Source organism: Capricornis sumatraensis, chromosome 7 (genome assembly GCF_032405125.1).
Source record: "Capricornis sumatraensis isolate serow.1 chromosome 7, serow.2, whole genome shotgun sequence".
Taxonomy (NCBI): Eukaryota; Metazoa; Chordata; class Mammalia; order Artiodactyla; family Bovidae; genus Capricornis; species Capricornis sumatraensis.
In genome coordinates this window covers 75,122,770-75,146,689 of record NC_091075.1, presented here as the reverse complement: position 1 = coordinate 75,146,689, position 23,920 = coordinate 75,122,770, and the positions used below count along the sequence as shown (strand labels likewise).

Sequence of the window (23,920 nt, the reverse complement as noted above, 5' to 3'; positions counted from 1 at the left end):
TTTCCCAGTTATAAGCCTATAACTTAACTCCCAGTCACAATCACCTATCAGACAAATGGTCTACAGTCAAGCTGTCTAAGAGAGCAGTCACTAGCCACAGGTCATCACTGGGCACCTGAAATATGGCCATTCTGAAATGAATTATGTTGTTGGTATAAACTCTACACTGGACTTCAAAGATATATCACATACACACAAAATATATAAAATTTCAATAATTTTTACATTGATTATATGTTGAAATTAAAATATTTTGGATTATCATGTCAAATAAAAATATTATTAAAATTATTTTCATCTATCTCTTTTTTAGTTTAGTATGGCTAACTAGAAAAATTTTAATTGCTTATATAACTTATACTTTATTTCTACTAGGAAGCACTAGAAAATATATTCCATGAAAATATGCAATAGAGGACATAATAATTATTAAGAGCATTTCAGATTTTGAAGTATCTGTATATCAAGATGGGCTTCCCAGGTGGTACTAGCGGTAAAGAACCTGCCTGCCAAAGCAGGAGACTTAAGAGATACCACTTTGATCCCTGGATCGGGAAGATTTCCTGGAGGAGAGCATGGCAATCCACTCCAGTATTCTTGCCAGAAGAATTCCATGGATAGAGGAGGCTGGAGGGCTAAAAGTCCATAGGGTTGCAAAGAGTCAGACACGACTGAAGCGACTTAGCACGAATGCATGCATACATAAAGACACAAGTCAAAAAGGAAACAAATAAGAATTTCTAGTGAATTATTCATACCTAATATATAATCTTGGAAGTCAACTAAGAAATGAACTGCTGGTTAGTTGGAAAATGGAAAAATAGCATTTTTCCACAATAGTACTTTAAAAAAGTAAAATCACATCTGGACACTTTTATTTAAAAAAGATCAGGTTTATTAGGAAAAGACTTGGATTAGTAAGTGTAAAAACAACAGTAAATCATAAAAGCTTGAGCAAAAACATCAAATTCTCCCAGAGTCCAAAGTCAAGAAACAGAAAATGTGCTACATTCTTAGCCCCCTTGCTGTCCATAGAAAACAACCTAAGATGAAACACTGGGAGCCAAAACAGCATGAGTGGCATTCTCAAATGCCTGCTTTGAATCCTTGGAGAACTCAGAATAGAACGTAGAATATTATATTACAATAGAGCTAATAGAATATAACTGTTGTCTTAACAGGAAGAAATAAAGTGAGCTGTGTTCGCCTTGAAGACTAAACAGTATCATGTGCTCCAAAGGAAATATATGAGTTTCAGTAGGTCTAGAAAGGACTATTGACAGGAAAGTCTATCAGAAACCAGCAAAATGAGGACCTCTGGTTATCAGAAAATATGAAGGAGGAGAAAAGTACTAGACTCATGAAAAATAAACACAATATTCCTACTCAGAGTCTCCTAACGCTCTTCAACAGGAGATTAAAGGGCCCAGTCCAAGGACACAGGGTCCAATTATAGGTTCAACAAACACTCGCTGTCAGACACTACGTGTCAGGCACCATGCTCAGAGCTGAAAATACAAAGTCCTATTAAGACACATTGTCTGCCTCCGAGAAGTGAATAGTATAGTGAGTGAAGTAGGCATATATACCAATAATTACCATCTGGTGTACACATTCTGTCAGAAATTATTTAAGGAAAAGATGTCATTTACAGTCACAGAGATAGGTCTAAATCAGGGGCTCAGAGAATAGCCTGCAGGCCAAATCTGCCTTCATCTGCCACCTACTGTTGTAAATAAAGTTTAATTGGTTTCTGTATTGTCTATGGCTGCTTTTCACTACAATGGCAGGGCTGAATACACAACAGACACTGTAAGGTAAACAAAGACTAAAATATTTAATATCTGACCCTTCACAGAAAATGTTTGCCAATCTCTGATCTAAATCAAACTGGGGGGTCAGGTAAAGTATACTGAAGAAGACAAGAGTCAATACTAAAGTTTTGCAGAATTAGTGAGAATTACCTGAAAAAAGTAATAAGCACCCCTCTTCCTATTACCCATTTTTGAGGAGGCATGGGAAATAGGTTGCACAAGCATTCCAGGTTGAAGGAATTTGTCCATGGAAAGGTAAAGAGGCCTAAAACAATATGAAGAACTTAATTTTACCCTAGAGAACACAGAAAAGCTGAAGGCAGTTCTCTTCAGAAATACACACATTAACAGTAAGTTCTCGGTCATAAAAACACAGCCAATGTTGGTTATCAGGCTTTCTCTTATCCCTGCAAGTGAAGCATGCTGCTCCTGAACTTCAAGCTATGAAAACACTCAGGTCAAAACTCAGGGTCTATCATCCACTGGAGCAAGTCCTGGAGCAGCCAAATCTCAATTCTCTGCTTTGCTACATAGACAGAAGACGAGCTCTGGCTAAAGTGTGTTACAGTTTCTCTCTAAACCCATTTTCACCAAAACAGACTCCAAGATGCGTATTTGAGAGAATCAAAAGCCTGAGCCCTATCCCTCAATACAGTATGCTAAAAGCAAAAGCCCTATTTTGGAAAGGAATAGAACTCATATTCTATTTTAATGATTAAAAAAATTCACCCTAATCCCAGGGTACTTTAACAGCTATCTAAACATGAGAAAATCTAGAGGTGTATCATATTTCATGAATGAATCTCTGGAATAAGACAAAGGGGAAATCATAGAATGCTAATCCATTTTTCTCTGTTTCTCTCTCTTTTTAAAAATTTTTTGGTTAAGCTGTGCTGCATGCAGGATCTTAGTTCCTCGACCAGGGACTGAACCTGTGCCTTCTGCAGATTCTTAACCACTGGATTACCAGGGAAGTTCCTCATTCCTTTTTTAAAAATATTTTTGTCAACTTTACAAAAAGATTCTCAAAAGAATTTTTTACTTTAAAATATAATTTGAGTTCTAAAATATAATTTAATAACAAATTACATGTCAAAAATTTAGATGCATATATCTCAAGCAATAAAGCAAGTGATATCTTATAATTAAATTTAGCTCAAAATATCACTTAAACTTTTAACTACATTTTACAGTTCAAAGGAAACCAGTTTAAGAAAGATACAAATACAAAGATAATTTTCACTAGTCTTATGCTGTGTTTGGAAATCCCACAGATCTTAGTTAATTAAAGACTCTTACTTAAGACACAGTGATGTCCATCCGATACCATAATTTCCACAGTGTTCATATGCTGTTCAATATGTTTATGTATTCCAGTTCAGCAGCCATTAACAAAAGTCTTGATTTCACTAAAATTTAAAACCAAAAGCATTTTTTACTTAGTAACTTTATAATAAGCTATAACTAAAGATTAACAATAAATTTTTTTTGCATCTATACATACACAGCCACAGGGAGAGGAGAGATTTCCTCACAGTGGCAGCTGTTCGGTTCCTCCACTATAAAATAAAGTTACTACTTTTGTGCAAGGTTTTATTCAGTTCAGTTCAGTTCAGTTCAGTTCAGTTGCTCAACTGTGTCTGACTCATTGTGACCCCATGGACCACAACACGTCAGGCCTCCCTGTCCATCACCAACTCCTGGAGTTTACCCAAACTCATGTCCATTGAGTCAGTGATGTCATCCAACCATCTCATCCTCTGTTGTCCTCTTCTCCTCCTGCTCTCAATCTTTCCCGGCATCAGGGACCTTTCAAATGAGTCAGCTCTTCGCATCAGGCCAAAATATTGGAGTTTCAACTTCAAGATCCACATCTGGGTATGGTTTTTGCTTTGGTTCCATCCCTTCATTCTTTCTGGAGTTCTTTCTCCACTGATCTCCAGGAGCATATTGAGCACCTACTGACCTGGGGAGTTCCTCTTTTGGTATCCTATCATTTTGCCTTTTCATACTGTTCATGGGGTTCTCAAGGCAAGAATACTGAAGTGGCTTGCCATTCCCTTCTCCAGTGGACCACAGAGAGGAGGTAGCATCGGCCATCTGCTTGGGCCAGAGAACAAGAGGTGTGTATGAGGAGCTGGGAAGGCCTGAGAGGGATGGACAGGTCTGAGCGCCTCAGGTGCCAACAAGACTCACTTTCTTAGGCTTCCTGAAGCTGCTTCTAACCCCCTAGGGACGTATTCCCAGCTCTAACCCCAGGTGTTCTCATCCCCTCCCCCAGGCAGGTGAAGAGCCTGGCCTCACCCTCTCTGCTGCCCTAGGTCCCCTACAGAGGTGGGAATACCAGACCACCTAACCTGCCTCTTGAGAAATCTGTATGCAGGTCAGGAAGCAACAGTTAGAACTGGACATGGAAAAACAGACTGGTTCCAAATAGGAAAAGGAGTACGTCAAGGCTGTATACTGTCACCCTGCTTATTTAACTTCTATGCAGAGTACATCATGAGAAATGCTGGAATGGAAGAAGCAAAGGCTGGAATCAAGATTGCCGGGAGAAATATCAATAAGCTCAGATATGCAGATGACACCACCCTTATGGCAGAAAGCAAAGAGGAACTAAAAAGCCTCTTGATGAAAGTGAAAGAGGAGAGTAAAAAAGTTGGCTTAAGGCTCAACATTCAGAAAATGAAGATCATGGCATCCAGTCCCATCACTTCATGGGAAATAGATGGGGAAACAGTGGAAACAGTGTCAGACGTTATTTTTTGGGGTTCCAAAGTCACTGCAGATGGTGATTGCAGCCATGAAATTAAAAGACGCTTACTCCTTGGAAGAAAAGTTATGACCAACCTAGATAGAATATTCAAAAGCAGAGACATTACTTTGCCAACTAAGGTCCATCCAGTCAAGGCTATGGTTTTCCCTATGGTCATATATGGATGTGAGAGTTGGACTGTGAAGAAGGCTGAGTGTCGAAGAATTGATGCTTTTGAACTGTGATGTTGGAGAAGACTCTTGAGAGTCCCTTGGACTGCAAGGAGATCCAACCAGTTCATCCTGAAGGAGATCAGCCCTGGGATTTCTTTGGAAGGAATGATGCTAAAGCTGAAGCTCCAGTACTTTGGCCACCTCATGCTAAGAGTTGACTCACTGGAAAAGATTCTAACGCTAGGAGGGTTTGGGGGCAGGAGGAGAAGGGGACAACCGAGGATGAGATGGCTGGATAGCATCACTGACTCGATGGATGTGAGTCTGACTGAACTCCGGGAGATGGTGATGGACAGAGAGGCCTGGTGTGCTGCGATTCATGGGGTCGCAAAGAGTCGGACACGACTGAGCGACTGAACTGAACTGAACTGAACTGAACTTCAACATCAGTCTTTCCAGTGAACACCTAGGACTGATCTCCTCTAGGATGGACTGGTTGGATCTCCTTGCAGTCCAAGGGACTCTCAAGAGTCTTCTCCAACACCACAGTTCAAAAGCATCAATTCTTTGGTGCTCAGCTTTTTTTATGGTCTAACTCTCACATTCATACATAACTACTGGAAAAACCACAGCTTTGACCATATGGACCTTTCTGTAAAGCAATGTTTCTGCTTTTTAATATGCTATCTAGGTTGGTCATAGCTTTTCTTCCAAGGAGCAAACATCTTTTAATTTCACGGCTGCATTCACCATCTGCAGTGCTTTTGGAGTCCAAGAAAATAAAGTCTGTCACTGTTTCCATTGTTTTCCCATCTAGTTGCATGAAGTGATGGGACTAGATGTCATGATCTTAGTTTTCTGAATGTTGAGCTTTAAGCCCACTTCTTCACTCTCTTTCACTTTCATCAGGAGCTCTTTAGTTCTTCTTCACTTTCTACCATAAGGGTGGTTTCATCTGAATATCTGAGGTCACTGATATTTCTCCCAGCAATCTTGTTTCCAGCTTGTGCTTCATCCAGCCCAGCTTTGAGTCTAGATAAATATGCATTTTCTCATCAATATTTTCCATTGATGAATATCAATTACGCCTTAGACAAAAATCATCAATGGAAAAGACTGATAAGGAAATGCATATTTATCTAGACTCAATAAAACTTTCCACAAAGATAGTAACTTTACAATGGAAGAACCTAATAGCTGCCACTGTGAAGTTAATATTACCAATGATGGGACATAATGACATCATGTGACACCTGATATGATGTCCTGGGAAGCACACAATATGACCTCTAGATTTGTTCTGCCAAGAAATGGTATAAATTGAATATAATCATGAAGAAATTTTAGAAAAATCCAAATTGAAGGATAGTCTACAAAAAAAAATCTATCCTTTCCAAAAATTTCAGTGTTTTAAAACATTCAAGATAAAAACAGGGAAGATTTTTTTTTTTTGCATTTATGTGTGTTGCTCAGTCATCTCAGGACTGTTTGGAACCCCATGTATCCCACCAGGCTCCTCTGTCCATGGAATTTCCAAGGCAAGAATACTGCAGTGGGTTGCCATTTTCTACTCCAGGGGATCTTCCTGACCCAGAGATCCAATCCCATCTCCTGCATTGGCAGGCAGATTCTACTGTGCCACCTGGGAAGTCCTTTTGCATTTATAATATTCTCTTAAGAGTTTATTATAAACTTGTGTCACTAGTTTATAAGTTTCTGTAAGGACTATGTCTTACAGGAAAAAGGCAAGGAGTTGAGGAGAACCAAGATGAGTGTAGGCAGTGATGGAGAAGGCAGTGGCACTCCACTCCAGTACTCTTGCCAGGAGAATGCCATGGACGGAGGAGCCTGGTGGGCTGCAGTCCATGGGGTCGCTAAGAGTAGGACACGAATGAGCGACTTCACTTTCACTTTTCACTTTCATGCACTGGAGAAGAAAATGGCAACCCATTCCAGCGTTCTTGCCTGGAGAATCCCAGGGACGGGGGAGCCTAGTGGGCTGCCATCTATGGGGTCGCACAGAGCCAGACACAACTGAAGTGATTTAGCAGCAGCATCAAGATGAGTGTAGGGCCTTGGTGGGAGCATTCATGGGTAGGTGGGCCTCTAAGGGAAACCAGACAATCCAGGAAGACTCCTCGAACAGCTTAACGAACAAACAGGTGTGGTAACGTGGCCCTAGGGAGTCAGGCCCACTCCTCTGCGGAGATACTTCCACATCTCTAGACATGATCCACACTATTCTGTGTAGATATATTTAGACTCCTTTTTGGCAAACACATAGACTGTGTTGCCATTTTCTCTTGAGCAATCACAACCTACATGGACAATAAGAGTTACAGCCATAAAATCCACAAGGTCCTTGAAGTAGAAAGAACAGTGAAAGCTACATCTTAATTTAATGTCATCACATAGGCTCACTGAAACATCAACTACTGAACTTTATAAACTCCATTTTGCAAAACTGCTCCACAGAAACATACAACTAACCAAATTTCTAGTGCATAGTATATGCAGTTGAATAAAACCTTGTTATGTAAATTCAGCTGTCACCCTCCTAAATAATTCAAATACCACTTTCAGATTAATCTATATAAAGGCTTATACTTTAATTTCAACTTTCATAATATAAATCTAATACTAATTGTATAATTTTTTTTTAACATAAGGCTACTATAGTTTTCTGATCCATTAAGAATGAAAGAGCCATCAGGATCCAAGGGGCATCCATTTAATTCACAAAGATCATGATCTATTAAGCCATTGAATAGGCAGTATATTGAATACAATGTAACTGGAGTTTTACCGTGAAAGTGTTCTGATGCTGCACCTGAAGTTGTTCTTTACCTTCCTTAATGACTGTTTCTATAATATCAACATGAAGAGGACCAGAAAATAAAAGCAGATCACAAACTAATAGTAAGGTAATTGCTAAAACTCTCAACTGACTAAAATTACATTTTTTATTTTATTTTGGTATCAGCTGCTGAAATAACTCTTTCTTACATGAGATTTCTTAACCTGGCTTCATGAGGCATCACTGGTGAAGTAGCACCATCTCTTTCCCGATGGGTAGGTTTGGAGAGGTAAATTTATTCAAGCTTCAGCAAACATCTTGGCTAAAATTAAACCAAAGAACATAAAGAAGGCAAATAATATTTTTCCATAAAAGCTTGGATGATTCCATTTAAACCAAAATTGATATTTTAAGTAGAAGATGGTATATAAATTGGCTAAATTAATCCACTTTGCTAATATGGATACTCTTCAGAGTTAAAAGCCATATTCCATAGACATTAAGTTTTATAATTCATCACTTTCTTAAAACAGAGGCAAAAATAGAATTAATATACCACAAGTAAATAAAAACTATACATATGCCAGGACTTTGCTGGTAGTCCAGTGTTTAAGAATCCATCTGCAATCCAGGGGATGTGGGTTCAAAGCCTCGTTGGGGAACTAGGACTCCACATGCTACGGAGCAACTAAGCCCCCACATTGCAACTACTGAGCCCGTTTGCTGCAACTAGAGAGTCCATGCACCACAGCAAAAGATAATGCATGATAAAACGAAAATCCCAAGTGCTGCAACGAGGACTTGATGCAGTCAAATAAATAAACAGATAGTTTTTAAAATAAATAAATAAAGACTGTTATAAGAGACAATGATGGATACTACATAATAATCAAGGGATCAATCCAAGGAGACATTACAATTGTAAATATGAACCCCGTGGGCTGTAGCCTGCCAGGCTCCTTTGTCCATGGGATTTCCCAGGCAAGAATATTGAAGTGTGTTGCCATTTCCTTCTCCAGGGGATCTTCCCAACCCAGGGATTGAACCTAGGTATCCTGCACTGCAGGAGGATTCCTTACTGACTAAGCCACCAGGTCTCAGCTTTCTAAATATATATGCACCCAACATAAAAGCACCTCAACATAGAAAGCAAATCCTAACAGTCATAAAAGCTGAAACCAACAGTAATACAATAATAGTGGGGGTCTTTTAACAATCCCTTTACATCAATGGACAGAAAATCAATAAGGAAACAAAGGTCTTAATAGACAGACCATTGGGTTTAGTTGATATTTATAGTACATTACATCTGAAAGCAGCAGAATACACATTCTTCTCAAGTGCACATGGAACATTCTCCAGGATAGATCACAAGTTGGGCCACTAGGGCAGCCTAAGTAAATTTAAGAAAACTGAAATAATATCAAGCATCTTCTCTGACCACAATGCTATGAGATTAAAAGTCAACTACAAGAAAAAACTGTAAAAAACACAAACTTATGGAGACCAAACCATATGTTACTAAACAATCAATGTATCACTGAACAAATCAAAGAAGAAATAAAATTAAAATGAATGAAAATGAAAACACAAGGATCCAAAACCCATGGGATACAGCAAAGACAGTTCTAAAAGGGAAGTTTATAGTAACACAGTCTTGTTGTTGAACACAATCTTGTTGTTGTTGTTCAGTCACTCAGTTGTGTCCGACTTTGCAACCCCATGGACTCCAGCATGCCAGGCTTTGCTGTCCATCATCATCTCCCAGAGCTTGCTCAAACCCATATTCATTGAGTCAGTGATGCCATCCAACTATCTCAACCTCTGTCGTCCCCTTCCCCTCCTATCTTCAATCTTTCCCAGCATCAGGGTCTTCTCCAATGAGTCAGTTCTTCACATCAGGTGGCCACAGTATTAGAGCTTCAGCTCCAGCATCAGTCCTTCCAATGAATATTCGGGGTTGATTTCCTTTATGATTGACTGGCTTGATCTCCTTGCAGTCCAAGAGACTCTCAAGAGTCTTCTCCAACACCACAGGTCAAAAGCATCAATTCTTCAGTGTTCAGCCTTCTTTACGGTCCAACTCTCATATCCCATTAATGACTACTGAAAAAAACCATAGTTTTGACTATATGGACCTTTGTCAGCAAAGTAACGTCTCTGCTTTTAATACAATCTTAACTTCAGGATATAGGGAAAATTTCAAATAAAGAACCTAATCTTACACCTAAAGTCACTAGAGAAAGAACAAACAAAATCCAAACTTAGTAGAAGGAAAGAAATCACAAAGATCAGAGCAGAAACTCAATTTTATGTCACAGCCTGGATGGGAATGGAGTTTGGGGAAAATGGATAAATGTATATGTATGGCTGAGTCCCTTCACTGTTCACCTGAATCTATCACAACATTGTTAATATGCTATACTCTAATACAAAATAAAAAGTTTCTTTTTAAAAGATCAGAGCAGAAATAAATGAAATAGAGACAAAAAATAGCAAAAATCAACAAAACTAAAATTCAGTTTTTTGAAAAGATAAAGGAAACTGATAAACTTACTGCCAGATTCATCAAGAAAAAAGGAAGAGGACTCAAATCAAAAAAATTAGAAATGAAAAAGGAGAAGTTACAAGGGACACCACATAAATATAAAGGATCATAAGAGATTACTACAAGCAACTATAAGCCAATAAAATGGGCAACTGTGGATACATGAGCAATTTCTTAGAAAGGTACAATCTTCTGAGACTGAACCAGGAAGAAATAAAAAATATGAATACACCATCACAAGTACTATAATTGAAACTGTAATTTTAAAACTTTCAACAAACAAAAGTCCAGGAACATATGGCTTCACAGGTGAATTCTACCAAACATTTAGAGAATAGTTAACACCTATCCTTCTGAAACTATTCCAAAATATTTCAGAGGAAGGAACACTCCAAACTGATTCTATGAGGCCACCATCTACTTGATACCAAAATCAGAGAAAGATACCACACACACACACACACACAAATTACAAGCCAATATAACTGATGAACATAGAAAATCCTAAACAAAATGCTAGTAAACCAAATCCAACAATATATTAAAAGGATCATACACCATGATTAAGTGGGATTTATCCCAGGGATGTAAGGATTTTTCAATATCCAGAAATCAATCAGTGTGATTCACAAGTTGAAGAAGATTAACAGCAACCAAATGATCATCTCAACAGATGTAGAAAAAGCTTTTGACAAAATTCAACACCCATTTATGGTGATAACCCCCCAGAAGTGGGCTTAGAGGGAACCTACCTCAACATAACAAAGGTTGTAAATGACAAACCTATAGCTAACATCATACTGAACAGTGAAAAACTGAAAGCATTTCTTCTATGATCAGAAACAAGACAAGGATGTCCACTCTTGCCACTTTTATTGAACACAGTTTTAGAAGTCCTAGCCACAGCAATCAGAGTAGAGAAAGAAATAAAAGGAATCCAAATTGGAAAAGAAAAACTGTTACTGTTTGCAGATGATTCTATACATAGAAAATCCTACAGATACTACCAGAAAACTACTAGAGCTCATCAATGAATCTGGTAATGTTGTAGGATACAAAATTCATACACAGAAATCTCTTGCTTTTCTATACACTAACAACAAAAGATCAGAAAGAGAAATTCAAGAAACAATCCCATTTACCATCACATCAAAAAGAGTAAAACAAAGGAATAAACGTATCTAAGAAGGCAAAAGATTTATATCCCCAAAACTATAAAACATGACAAAAGAAATGGAAGATGACACAAATATTTCCAATCCAAGAAAATCCCTGTTCTTGGATTGGAACTTCCCAAGGATATTTACAGATTCAATGAAACCTCTATCACATTACCAATGGTATTTTTCATAAAATTAGAAAAAAAATTTAAATTTGTATGGAAACACATACACAAACACACACGCACACACACACACAAATAAACCAGATGAGTCAAAGCAATCATGAGAAAGAAAAAATGGAGCTGGAGGAGTCCGGCTCCCTGACTTCAGACTATACTACAAAGCTACAATAATCAAAACAGTATGGTACTGGGACAAAAATAGAAACAGAACAGGAAAGAAAGCCTGCTGGGCATATAAAAGCTATGTTTATACTACACCATAGTCTACTAAGCATTATGTCTAAAAAAAAAATGTAGCGGCTTCCCTGGTGGCTCAGTGGTAAAAAATCTGCCTGCCAACACAGGAGATATGGGTTCAATTCCTGATCTGGGAAGATCCCACATGACATGAAGCAACTAAACCTGTGTACCACAACTACAGAGCCTGTGTTCTAGAGCCCAGGGGCTGCAACTACTGAGCCCCCATGCTGCCACTCACACACCCTAGAGCCCATGCTCTGTAACAACAGAAGCCACTACAATGAGACTACAAAGCCACTAAATACCACTAGACAGTAGTCCTTGCTCTGTGCAACTAGAGAAAAACCTGTATAGCAATGAAGACCCAACACAGCCAAAAATAAATAAACTTTTAAAAATAAAAATCAATGCACTCACCTTAATTTAAAAATACAATTTCTGTGAAGAAATGCTAATCATTATCTGACCCTTCAGCCACTCATAGTAGTAAAATCAAAGATCACTGATCAGAGGTCACCATAAAAAACATAATAATGAAAAAGTCTGAAATATTGCAAGAATTGCCAAAATGTGACACAGAGACATGAAGTGAACAAATGCAGTCTAATAAATGGCATCAATAGACTTGCTCAATGCAGGGTTGTCATAACGCTAAATCTATAAAGAATGTAATACTGTGAAGCACATAAAGAGGAGCAAAATTTTTAAAAGCATGCCTATAAATACTTGTCAGCCCAAGGTAAATTCAAATTTTCCTTCCTGGAACTTTCCTTTCTGGAAACTTCTTCCCAAATATTCTCCATCCAAAGTTAGTTAAATCCCAGATGCTGAACCCACCCATATGGAGGGCCGACTGTACTTAGAAGTCATCCACTAATACATGGTAACCGAAGCTACAGAGAATGAATGAAGTCATCCAGGAATGTGAACAGCAGAAAAGAATAAGAAAAAAAGTCACACAGGTGAGAACTAAGTGAGAGGGATGTAGCAGATGGAAGGAAGGAGTTTTCACGGAAAAGTCATCAACAGTGTTGACTACCAAAGGGTTTACATAAGGTTTTAAAAACGTCCATTTGATTTATCAATCATTTATCATTTTCTTAAAATACTTAAAGAAAAAGGAAATATTCAACATGTTTTCCCAAGGACAAGAGAGAGCTAATATTTCACATAAAAAGAAGCCAGCTTAAAAACAAGTGTCTAAAACCTGATGAGAGCATATCTAATAATGATATCAAAGGACACAAGAAGACTCAATGCTAGAGCAAATGTGATCACCGATCTAATGTTAACTGTTTTTCCACAGGATTATTATACATTGCTAATGAGAATATTAATTAACACAATCAACTACAGTGGTCGCTTGGAATCATTTAGCAAAATGTTAATAATTTGTGTAACAAGTGTCCATTTTCTAACCTGAAATTTTATACCTAAAAATTTATCCTACAGAATATACTTGTATTGAACAAAATGATATGTACAAGATTACTCGAAGCGGAAAAAGACTGAAAATAACCCAACTATACATCAAGACACAACTTTATAGTCCATCCATACAAACTACGTATCTGTGAAAAAAAATTAGGATATTCTCTATGTACTGATATGAAACTCTTTTGGATATAGATATATAAAGCAAAAAATAAAAGTACAGAAAAGTGTGAAGTTACTTTTGGTCTGTAAAAGCAGGAAAAATAGAATATTATTTGTATTTCCTTGAATACAAATAAAGCATCTGGAGAGCTAAGAATCTAGAGCAGTGGTTACCTACAGAGAAACAGATGGTGAACAGAACAGGATGGTGGAAAAGAATAAGATCTTACAGTTAACATTTTCATGGTTTATGAACCACGAGACTATATGACCAACTCAAAAATTGAGCTAAAAAAGTTTCAATTTTGAAAATTGAGCTAAAAAACAGTTTCAACTTTGAATGTAATGATTTCTGGACTCAAGATTAAAAGGTGACAAATAAATAGTAGAGTTAAGCTTCTTCTATTTCCCATCACTTCATGGGAAATCGATGGGGAAACAGTGGAAACAGTGGCAGACTTTAACCCACTCCAGTATTCTTGCCTGGAGAATCCCATGAACGGAGGAGCCTGGTGGGCTACAGTCCATGGGGTTGCAAAGAGTCGGAGACGACTGAGAGACTTAACTTAACTTAAAATCACTGCAGATGGTGACTGCAGCCATGAAATTAAAAGACACTTACTCCTTGGAAGGAAAGTTATGACCAACCTAGATAGCATATTCAAAAGCAGAGACATTACTTTGCTAACAAAGGTCCATCTAGTCAAAGCTATGGTTTTCCCAGTGGTCATGTATGGATGTGAGAGTTGGACTGTGAAGAAAGCTGAGCACCGAAGAATTGATGCTTTTGAATTGTGATGTTGGAGAATACTCTTGAGAGTCCCTTGGACTGCAGGGAGATCCAACCAGTCCATTCTGAAGATCAGCCCTGGGTGTTCTTTGGAATTAATGATGCTAAAGCTGAAACTCCAATACTTTGGCCACATCATGCAAAGAGTTGACTCATTGGAAAAAGACTCTGATAGCTGGGAGGGATTGGGGGCAAGAGGAGAAGGGGACGACAGAGGATGAGATGGCTGGATGGCATCACTGACTCGATGGACGTTGAGTCTGAGTGAACTCCGGGAGTTGGTGACGGACAGGGAGGCCTGATGTGCTGCAGCTCATGGGGTTGCAACGAGTCGGACACGACTGAGCGACTGAACTGAACTGAACTGAAGCTTCTTCATCTATTTTCTCCGTGAAGCAAATGAGAGAATAAGGAGAAATGAAAGGGTTGAAAACGGTATAAGGAGCTAGACGAAAACGACGTTTTGAAACAGAAGCTGTAGAGAATGAAATTGGGAGCTTTGAAAATACACTAGACATGACTAAAAATTCTACATATTAAAAGAAAAAAAAAAGATACATTGACCGTGTTCAGTAAAATATGTGCCACCTAGAACCGTGTCATCTTGTGGAAAGAAGATATGTAAAAGTCATCTTCTAGGATAATTTACATAGGCACAGGACATCATGAAGAAATGCCAAACCAGATCAATCCCTGATCCCCACCGCCCACCCCATTCTTTGTCCCTGGTGTATTTCCAGAGCCTAGCACAGTGCCTGGCACAGGCTGACCCTCAAAAATTCAACAATTCAATAAATCCATTACTTTGGCCTTAAGGGAAATCAAGAAAGCAGCCCTTTGCATCAAAGTCAGAACAACGGAATTTGTCCTGTTTCTGTACTCTATTTTCAATACGCGAAGGGAGTGTCAGATTTACCGAGAAGCATACAACGGAAAGAGTCCCTCCGACCGAGTCATAAAGACTGCATTTCCCGAACCCTCCACCTCTCAAAATCCCGGACTCCTTCCCAGCCTGGAGAATGTGAGTAAACGACTGGGGAGGTGGTCCGACAGGCCCGGTAAAGTGAAAGAATATTGGTCGCTCAGTCGCCTCCGACCGCAAGGACTGTAGCCTGCCAGGCTCCTCTGTCCATGGAATTCTCCAGGCAATTCTCTGGAATACTGGAGTGGGTAGCCATACCCTCCTCCAGAGGATCTTCCTCAACCAGGAATCCAACCTGAGTCTCCTGCATTGAAGGTAGATTCTTTATCGCCTGAGCCACCAGGCAAGTCCAAAAGGTACCCTGGATTGGGAAAGTGAAAGTGAAGTCGCTCGGTCGTGTCCAACTCTTTGCGACCCCATGGACTGTAGCCTGCACCAGGGTCCTCCATCCATGGGATTTTCTAGGCAAGAGTACTGGAGTGGGTTGCCATTTCCTCCTCCAGAGGATCTTCCTGACCCAGGGATCGAACCCAAGTACCCTGGATCGGGAAGGAGGCCACAAATCCTTCATTCGTTCAGACCCCCATGTTTCCCCCCTTAGATGGCTCGCCGCGGAGTGTTCTGAATGTTCACGTACCCTTGTGTGTGTCACACACACTGATTAACGGTTCACAACACTCTTAAAATCACGAACAGAATGGCCGAGCAGCCACACACACATGCTGCGTCAGACGAAAGCACCTCTGCCTCCGGCATTCCCAGAATACTCTGCTTCTTACGCTGGGGGCGGGAGGGGCGAGGAAGGGAATATAAATTCTGCGCCTGCGCAAAGCGTAGGTTAAGGTTTCCTAACGGCTAGAAATTCTGCACACGCGCAAATTGTAGGCGGACGCTTGAAGCTGTTTATATACCGGGAGGATCGCTCCTACACGTTTGGCCTTGGATGTAGCCGATGAAAAGTTATTGCTTTTTAGTGCTGTTACATAATTACACAAGGTTCCTTGGTGGCTCAGCCATACAGAATCCGCCTGCCATGCAGGTACGCTGTTTTGATCACTGGGTCGGGAAGATCCCGTGGAGAAGGAAATGACTCCCACTCCAGTATTCTTGCCTGGAGAATCCCATGGACAGTGAAGCCTGGGGTCGCAAAGAGTCGGACACGACTGAAGCGACTGAGCAAGCACGCATAATGACACATGGGAGAAAAAGCCAAGATGTATTAATAAGAGGTTTCTATTGTGGCTATAAGTCTGCGGCATTCGATTTTCAACTTTTTTTTTTTCCTCCTAGTTCCAAAGATAAAAAACAAGATTTTAAAAATAAGATTTTTTATTAGCGGGTAGTGCCAGCGGCGGCGCGCTGAAAAAGCCTGAAAATGAGCAGACCCTCACTCGCAAGCCTATTCCAACCCACTCTAGTCTTAAGTCCCCGATATCTTTATCTCCGCTTCAAATGGGTTCTTGGGCCATAGAGCCTTCATCGAGAGAACTCACGCGATTCGACGCGGGAGAAGTAGCTTCAGTGCGACGCTGACGAATGACAGTTCTCAGGTACTCCCGGCCTGTCCCTGTTGTTTCACCAGCCACAGTGCTCCTGCCCCAGGTGGCTCCGCCCCTTTGCCCTCGCCAGCGTTAATTATGCTGCCCGCGCGCCTTGCTTGCGGACTGCTCTGCGGCTTCCTGCGGTGACCCACTCCCACTGTAGTGCGCCACGACGTCCGGGAGACGCTCCTCGAGAGGAGATGCGCGGCCGACTCTTCCTCCCGGCACCCAGCGGGTCTGGGACGTGGCCTTCCCCGTGGCGCGACGGCGACTGGGGGTAACCCAGGAGGGGCTGACCTGGAGGAGAGTTTTCTGTTCCCCGAATGCGTCCAGGATTCGGAGCCGAAACCGACCCTCCAAGACTAGCTGTGGGAGCCGCAGCAGCGGCGGGAGGGAGAGGAGCGACGGCCGCAGCGGCTACGGGAGGAGAGGCGGCAGCAGGTGCTCCCGGACCGTATGCCAATACTGCTTAGTGCTGGTGCATCACTGGCGCGCCCTACGCCTTCAGGTGAGCCAGGAACAGTTCCTGGAGGTGGTGAGCGCCGCTCTGCGGCGGCCGGAGCCCGCCCTGGTGCTGTACAAGGTGGAGCTGCTGAATCTGCCCGACGTCCTACTGCTGCACCTGCCCTGCCCGGTGGGCCCCAAGCAGCTGATCGTGCTGGGAAGCAAGGTGGACCTTATGCCCCAGGACACTCCCGACTACCAGCAGCGACTCTAGGAGCGACTGTGGGATGACTATCGGCGCCGGGCCCCTGCCGCCCCGTGGCTACCGAAGGCCACAACATCTTAGCGGGGACCGGCCACCGGATGGGGAGGAGAATGCTAATGTTCCGTCCAAGATCCGCACGGTGCTCAGAGACGTGCGGCTCATCAGCGCCAAGACTGTTATGGAGTTGAGGAGCTGATCTCCGCGCTCCAGCGCTCCTGGCGCTACCGCGGCGACGTCTACCTGGTTGGTGCCACCAACGCTGGCAAGTCCACTCTTCTCAGTATACTTCTGGAGTCGATTACCGGATCGCCAAGGGCGCTGAAGCTATCGACAGGGCCACCATCTCCCCTTGGCCTGGTTAGCCTTGGGGCACCCATCTCCTTCGTCTTCAGAAAAGTTGTAAGTCTGATCATGTTTCAGGCACCTAATTCTGTATCCTTCAATGTCCAGCAGGGGCTGGTGGGATGCTTCCCTTTTAAAAAATTCTCTCCCTACTTCGGTCACATTTCTCTTCCATATCAGCTCAGTGCTTGTAAATTCAGTATAGGTTGTAGTAGCTTTTCAGTAGAAATAATTAGAATACTCTAATGTTCAAGCCACTGTTCTAAACACTGAACCAGGGGACATGGTTCAGTGAACCAGGGGACAAAGCAGTGTCTGCTGTCTTGGAGGTTTCCCTTGTAGCTTTAGTCCTTTGTTTCTCCAGAAAATCCTTCTTTTACTTTCTACACCTCCTCCACCCCTGTCTTCCTCTTTTATATCTTGAGTTTACTCATGAGAATACTATACAGATTTTATTATTGTTGTTATTATTTACTTATTTCGGATTGCGCTGGTCTTTGTTGCTGTGTGTGGGCTTTCTCTAGTTGCAGCCAATGGGGACTGCTCTTCGTTGCAGTGCAGGGGCTCCTCTTGTTGATCACAGGCTCTAGGGTACATGGGCTTCAGTAGTCACCCCTCCCAGGCCCTACAGCACTGGCTCAGTAGTTGTGGCGCACAGGCTTAGTTGCTCCACAGCATGTGAAATCTTCCCCGGATGGGGGATGGAATCCATGTCCCCTGAATTGGCAGGTGGATTTTATCCATTGTACCACCAGGGAAGTCCCTACTATACAGATTTAACATTTGAATTCTTCACTAATGCAATATGATTTGTGGCTTTGTTCAGAAAAACGTCAAATATTTGGCTTTAAGAAACATCTGTAATAATTGCAAAATAGGTGCTTCTAAGACCCTGTTTTTATTTGTTTTATATTGGTTGATAGATTTTCATTGTATAAAATAAGTTCCTTCTTTCTTTCTTAAGGGAAATCAGTCAGCTTGGTTTACAGTTGTGGCTTCCAACTTTCTTCCTGTTTTGTTGGACAAGGTGGATACTATATATCAGAAGAAGCACACAGGTCATACGCTACTGAAGGTGAGGCAACACGCTTTGATGGTTGAATAGTTAGGTTAATAACACCCTGGTAGTCCCACAGCCCTGATAAAAAGCCTTTGTTGGACAGAACCATCTTTGTAACACCATCAGCTAGCTCTCCCTGACCTTGTTCACCTTGAGGATTTTGGCTATAAAGTGAGATGGGCTCTGATAAGAAAAGGGATGTTGGATTGGACTGATCCCAGGATACTGACAGAGCTGGGCTTTCTCTAGGTGACACTGTCCAATATGGTAGCCTTATGTGGCTAAATAGCCAACATGTGGCTATTTCAATAAGTTCATTAAAATTAAATAAACTTTAAAATTTAGTTCTTTACTTACACTAGCCACTTTTCAACTGCCCAGGGGTCACATCATTTCAAAAAGTTGCGCTGGATAATGTGAGTGAGGAGACATTGGATTTTCTAACAATTGGGTGATGCTACTGGCATGTAGGGGATGGAGGCCAGAGATCATGCTAAACAGAATGCATGCACAGGAAAGCCCCTCACAACAGGGAATTATCTGGTCCACGTGTGAGTAGTGCTGAGCTTTGAAGCCCTTGTCTGGGTAGAAAAGCTCTCCTCCTAGGTTCTTAATCACAGACACTTAGAGACTATCATACGTCTTACTTGATCCTTCCCTCGACCTGTTAAGCAGTGTGAAAATTTCTCTGATCTTTGAGAAACAAAACAAAACTCAAGTGTCCCACTCCTTCCTCTTCTTTACAATCAAGCTGATTCCTGCTCCTCACCTCCCATCCTCTGCAGTCCCTGCTGTGCCCTTTCTGTGCCACTGAAATTGTTCCATGTTCACCAGAGACTGGGGCCTGCTTATAGTTCTTTAACCAGACCTGTGTACACACTGTTGGCTAGCCTGTAGTGTATGATGGTTAAGATCACTGGAGCTAGGCTGGGTTCAAATCCTACTCTGCTCCACCACTTAGTGAAGCTGTGTGACTTTAGGCAAGTTTCCTTTACTTCTGTCTGTTGTGACCACACCATGAGGTTGTGGAGAAGATCCAGTGCCAGGTCACCGCTGTCAATGCTGTGTAAGTGTTTGTCGTGATGAGGAGGGCGTTGGGACATAGCTCCTGCAAAAATACCAGATGCGTCCAATGCAGATGTGATTTACAGTAATGAATGCTCAGACAACTAAAAATAAGTGAAAACGCACACCTACCTTTCAACCAGGATAAAACCAACTTGACTTCAAAAGCAAATGCTTCTTTCTCTCTGGACTTCCTAAAAAAGCCAGAGTGAAATTAAGACTCCACTGAAATAACGGGCCTAAAGTTGACGCTCCAGATACATGTAGGATTTGAGGGGAGGCTCCACTTTCATGTATCTGTGTAGTCTTCAGGGTGGACTCACTGATATTTCTCAAAGCGACACCCAGGCTTCTCTCCCCTCATCATATAGACAGTTTCTTGGGCCGCTCTGTGCCTCTGCCTTGCCTTCTGGTTTTCATTCATCTCCCAAGTCAAAGTCAATCCTGCCTCCTAATCATCACTGAGACCAGCCTCACAGTCCAAACTGTAGCCTGCTTTCTGAGATTATGAGGTATAATCTAGACTCCAGTTTTACTGTCTCCTCCCACCCCCACCGCACTACAGTTCTCAACCAGGCTTGACTCTTACCACAAGGCAACATTTGGCAAAGCCTGGAGACAGTTTTGGTTTTCACAACCTGATGGACGCTGAGTAGAGGCTGCTAAAAGTCATGCAGTACACAGGACAGCCTCCTCCTCCAAAAAATTATTCAGCCTAAAAGGTCATGAGTGCTGAGCTTGACAAACCCTGCACTACACAAATTTTTCCAAAATACAAAGCAGGTCAAGTATTATTTTTTATTCTTTTCTCTTTCCTGCTTATAATTCCTTGTTAGTTCCACATTACTGAGAGAAATCTCAACTGATAGCTTCATCACTATTACACACACACACACATGTACACCTAACATACTCTACACAGTTAAACTACAGTTCTCTGAACTCATCATCCTTTTTCCAGTTTTTTTGTCTGTACATGATTCTAACCCACAATACCTTTGCACTGAGTAATCTATTTTTCAAAATTCTGCTCATGTTTTCCTTGACCAAATCACATTAATTACTCTCTTCACAACCATAGTACTTAATAGATGACTCTCATCACTTTTCTTACCCTATAAATGATTTACTTGCTACCTCCACCTTCTGATTTCCTGTGGGATCAGGGACCATATTGTAACATCTTTGTGTCCTTAGTGCTAAACACAGAGATCTGTTAATACTTCCAATACATGGAAACACTTGTAAACACAGAGCTGAATCTTACCCATTTGCCATGTACCCTTCAATTCTAATGATGCAGGGAGTAACTTCTGTCTAGCTAGGCTTGTAAGAACTAAGGTGTTTAGAAGGTTGTTGCCTTAATTGCCAAGTTACTATGTCTAAAGCTTTATGGAGGGCTGTCAAAACAGTATAAGCTAATAAAACAAGATTCTGCTGTCTGGAGGTGACCACCAAGATGGATGCCATGGGGCCCTTGTCACTGGGATCCATAGGCTTCATCCTGTCACAGAACTTCTGGGCTTTTTATTTGATCTAGAAGTGATTGAGGGTCTTTTTCAATAGTTTAATGTTTAAAAGGGTTTTATTATTGATACCTGTACAGTATTATCGTATCAGTGCCTTACTTAATATTAGAGTTATCAGGGGTTTCATTTGAATTTCCAAATAACTTCATCTCCTCCCAATGGAAGGTTCCAGTGGGTGGAGAAGAAAGAATGGCAGGATTTCCTCCTCTTGTTGCTTAAGAGATCGCATTAGATGAAGGATTTGAGGAATCTGAAGCAGTAGCTGACATCAAGTTCTCCTCTGCAGGTAATTTTACACCAAGCACTTTTCAAAAGGGGAATAATGTAGCCTTACTGATGTTTTGGGCTTCCCTAGTGGCTCAGACGGTAAAGAAACTGCCTGCAGCAGTGTGGGAGACCTGGGTCCATCCCTGGTTCAGGAAGATCCCCTGGAGAAGGAACTGGCAACCCATTCCAGTATTCTTGCCTGGAGGATCCCATGGACAGAGGAGCCTGGTGGGTTACAGTCTACGTGGTCCCAAAGAGTTGGACACGACTGAGCAACTAACACATACACACTGATGTTTAGCATATTTTTATAGTCATGTATAAAAATATGTTTTATGCATAAAAATATGTATATATATATTGCCTTAACTGACATTAACTGAAAATTTTAAGAAATACATGCTAGATTACTCATAAGATGCAACCTACTCTGAAAATGAATCTGTACATTTTCACAAATGCATTGTATGCTTTAAAAAAAAAAAACGGAGTGAGGCAGCAGTAGCCTCCCTTGGGTCTCCATCTGGAGCTGTGTTTGGTGTTTTTAATAGGATGGTTGCTAACACCGTCTGTATTCTGTCGTATGCCTACATAGGTTGGGTAGCAGTAAGGCCAAAGTGCACCTCTGATGCTATACACCTCAAGGGACAGTTCTGGCACTGTACAATCTGCAGGGAAAAAAAAAAAAAAACAGCTGTGTGAAGCTGACCTGTTCACATTGAAGATGAACTATATAGAATATACTGTGTACATAACATTGCATTTTATTAAATATCACTATAATAAAGCCCCCTCACCCTTTTTAAACTACCAAGGACCATGCCTCTTTTTTAATGAATTGAGTTTATAAACACATTTTTTTTTTAGTAGGGTATGTACATGTGCGTATCTGTGATTCAAACATACCTAAAAAGGAGTTCTGTTACATTCAGGTTTCTCCCACTAGTATTTGTTATTGAGACCAGATGGCATTTCTTATTTAGAATCTAAAGAGCAGCTTAGCAGTTGGCGTAAGAGAAAATGGCAGAAAGTCAGTGTCTCCAAAATACACTGGCTTAAATGAAAGAGAAATGAGTAAGTGGCTGTACCTCAAGGAGTCAGCCAAGCACCCAACTGTGGAACACTCCATGGCTTCCATCTCTGGCTCTAAGGTGGTTGCTAAGATTGTCATCCTTACACAGCAATGAGAAGAAGAGAGTGAAGAGCATGCAGCTACCTTACTGAAAAAAAGGGAAAAGCTGGAAGTTGCCCACATCACAGTGTCCAGTGGGCAACAGTTCCACGGCCACAACCCCCCATGGGGAAGCTGGAGGATGTAGAGGGAAATGCAGAGTCAGATTTTTATTACTTAAGGGAAGAAACAGTGAAAGAAACCTGGAAAACAAGTAGAAGTTTCCCTTACATAATCTTAAAGTACCCAAACATCTTAAAAATGATTTATATCTTTTTGGTATCTGAGACCTATTCTGTAAGGATAAGAGCACTTCAATTATTTTCTCAGCATTTGCCTGTAAACATTGTACATAAAACACTACACCGGTCAGAAGTCTGTACCTTTATGTATTCTTAGTTGAGTAAGTGGCACTAGAGCTGTGGACAATGAATTGGTGAGGCAAGTCCCAGGTCCCAGTGTTGAGATAAATGCTTGTGGAGTAGGCTGGTCTGAAATGCAGACCCATGAACTTCCTGTAGACTCAGGTTTACCATGAACTTAACAGTCCAGGTTCTCTGTCAACAGGTACACTCTAGCCCCCTTCTCACTAAGTCAGTCATTGTTGGATAAATGGTATTTTAAAATGAAACTAGTAAAAAAAAAACTTCATAGATGTCACTTTCATCATGTTTCAAAGTAAATATTATTGGCATATTGGGGAAGGTGGTACTACTATATATGCATCCTTCATCCCTAGATACTAAATGCCACTAGCATGTAGCATAAATGCCCTGCCTTATTACTCACTGTGACATTGGAGAACCCCACTGGCGTTTCCAGACCCACCCTCTAGAGGGTGGTAGCTTCCCAAGTTGATAAAATGATTGGTAGTTGATTTCTAGTTTATTTTGGAGAGAATGAAATACTGTTAACTTTACAAGTTAAAATTGTGACCATTATATTTCTATGTACTGTTCCTAGTTTGTAGCTTAGTCCTGAATCTAGACAAGAAGATAATATGGTAAATGTGCATTTTAGAAAAATACAGAACCCCAGAACTAATGATGTTATTTACCTGAAAACTTACAGGGTTTTAGACATCTTGACAAAGATTCCATTTTTAAATGTTCAGAGTTGATATCCTCAGGTTTCTCTTATTTCTAATATTCAGTGGTTATGGTTAGATTGAGGCATATCTAAGTGTTCCAAGATATCTTGCTAAGTTTCAAACAGTAAAATTTACTAGGTAAATTTCAGTTTTACTGGTTGTGTTA

The 23,920-nt window shown here is 41.0% G+C and overlaps 1 pseudogene; it reads left to right on the top strand.

Moving 5' to 3' along the window:
• Window positions 1-16,617: 16,617 nt before the first annotated feature.
• Window positions 16,618-17,592, top strand: LOC138081825 (nitric oxide-associated protein 1 pseudogene; annotated as a pseudogene).
• The last annotated feature ends 6,328 nt before the right edge of the window (window positions 17,593-23,920 follow it).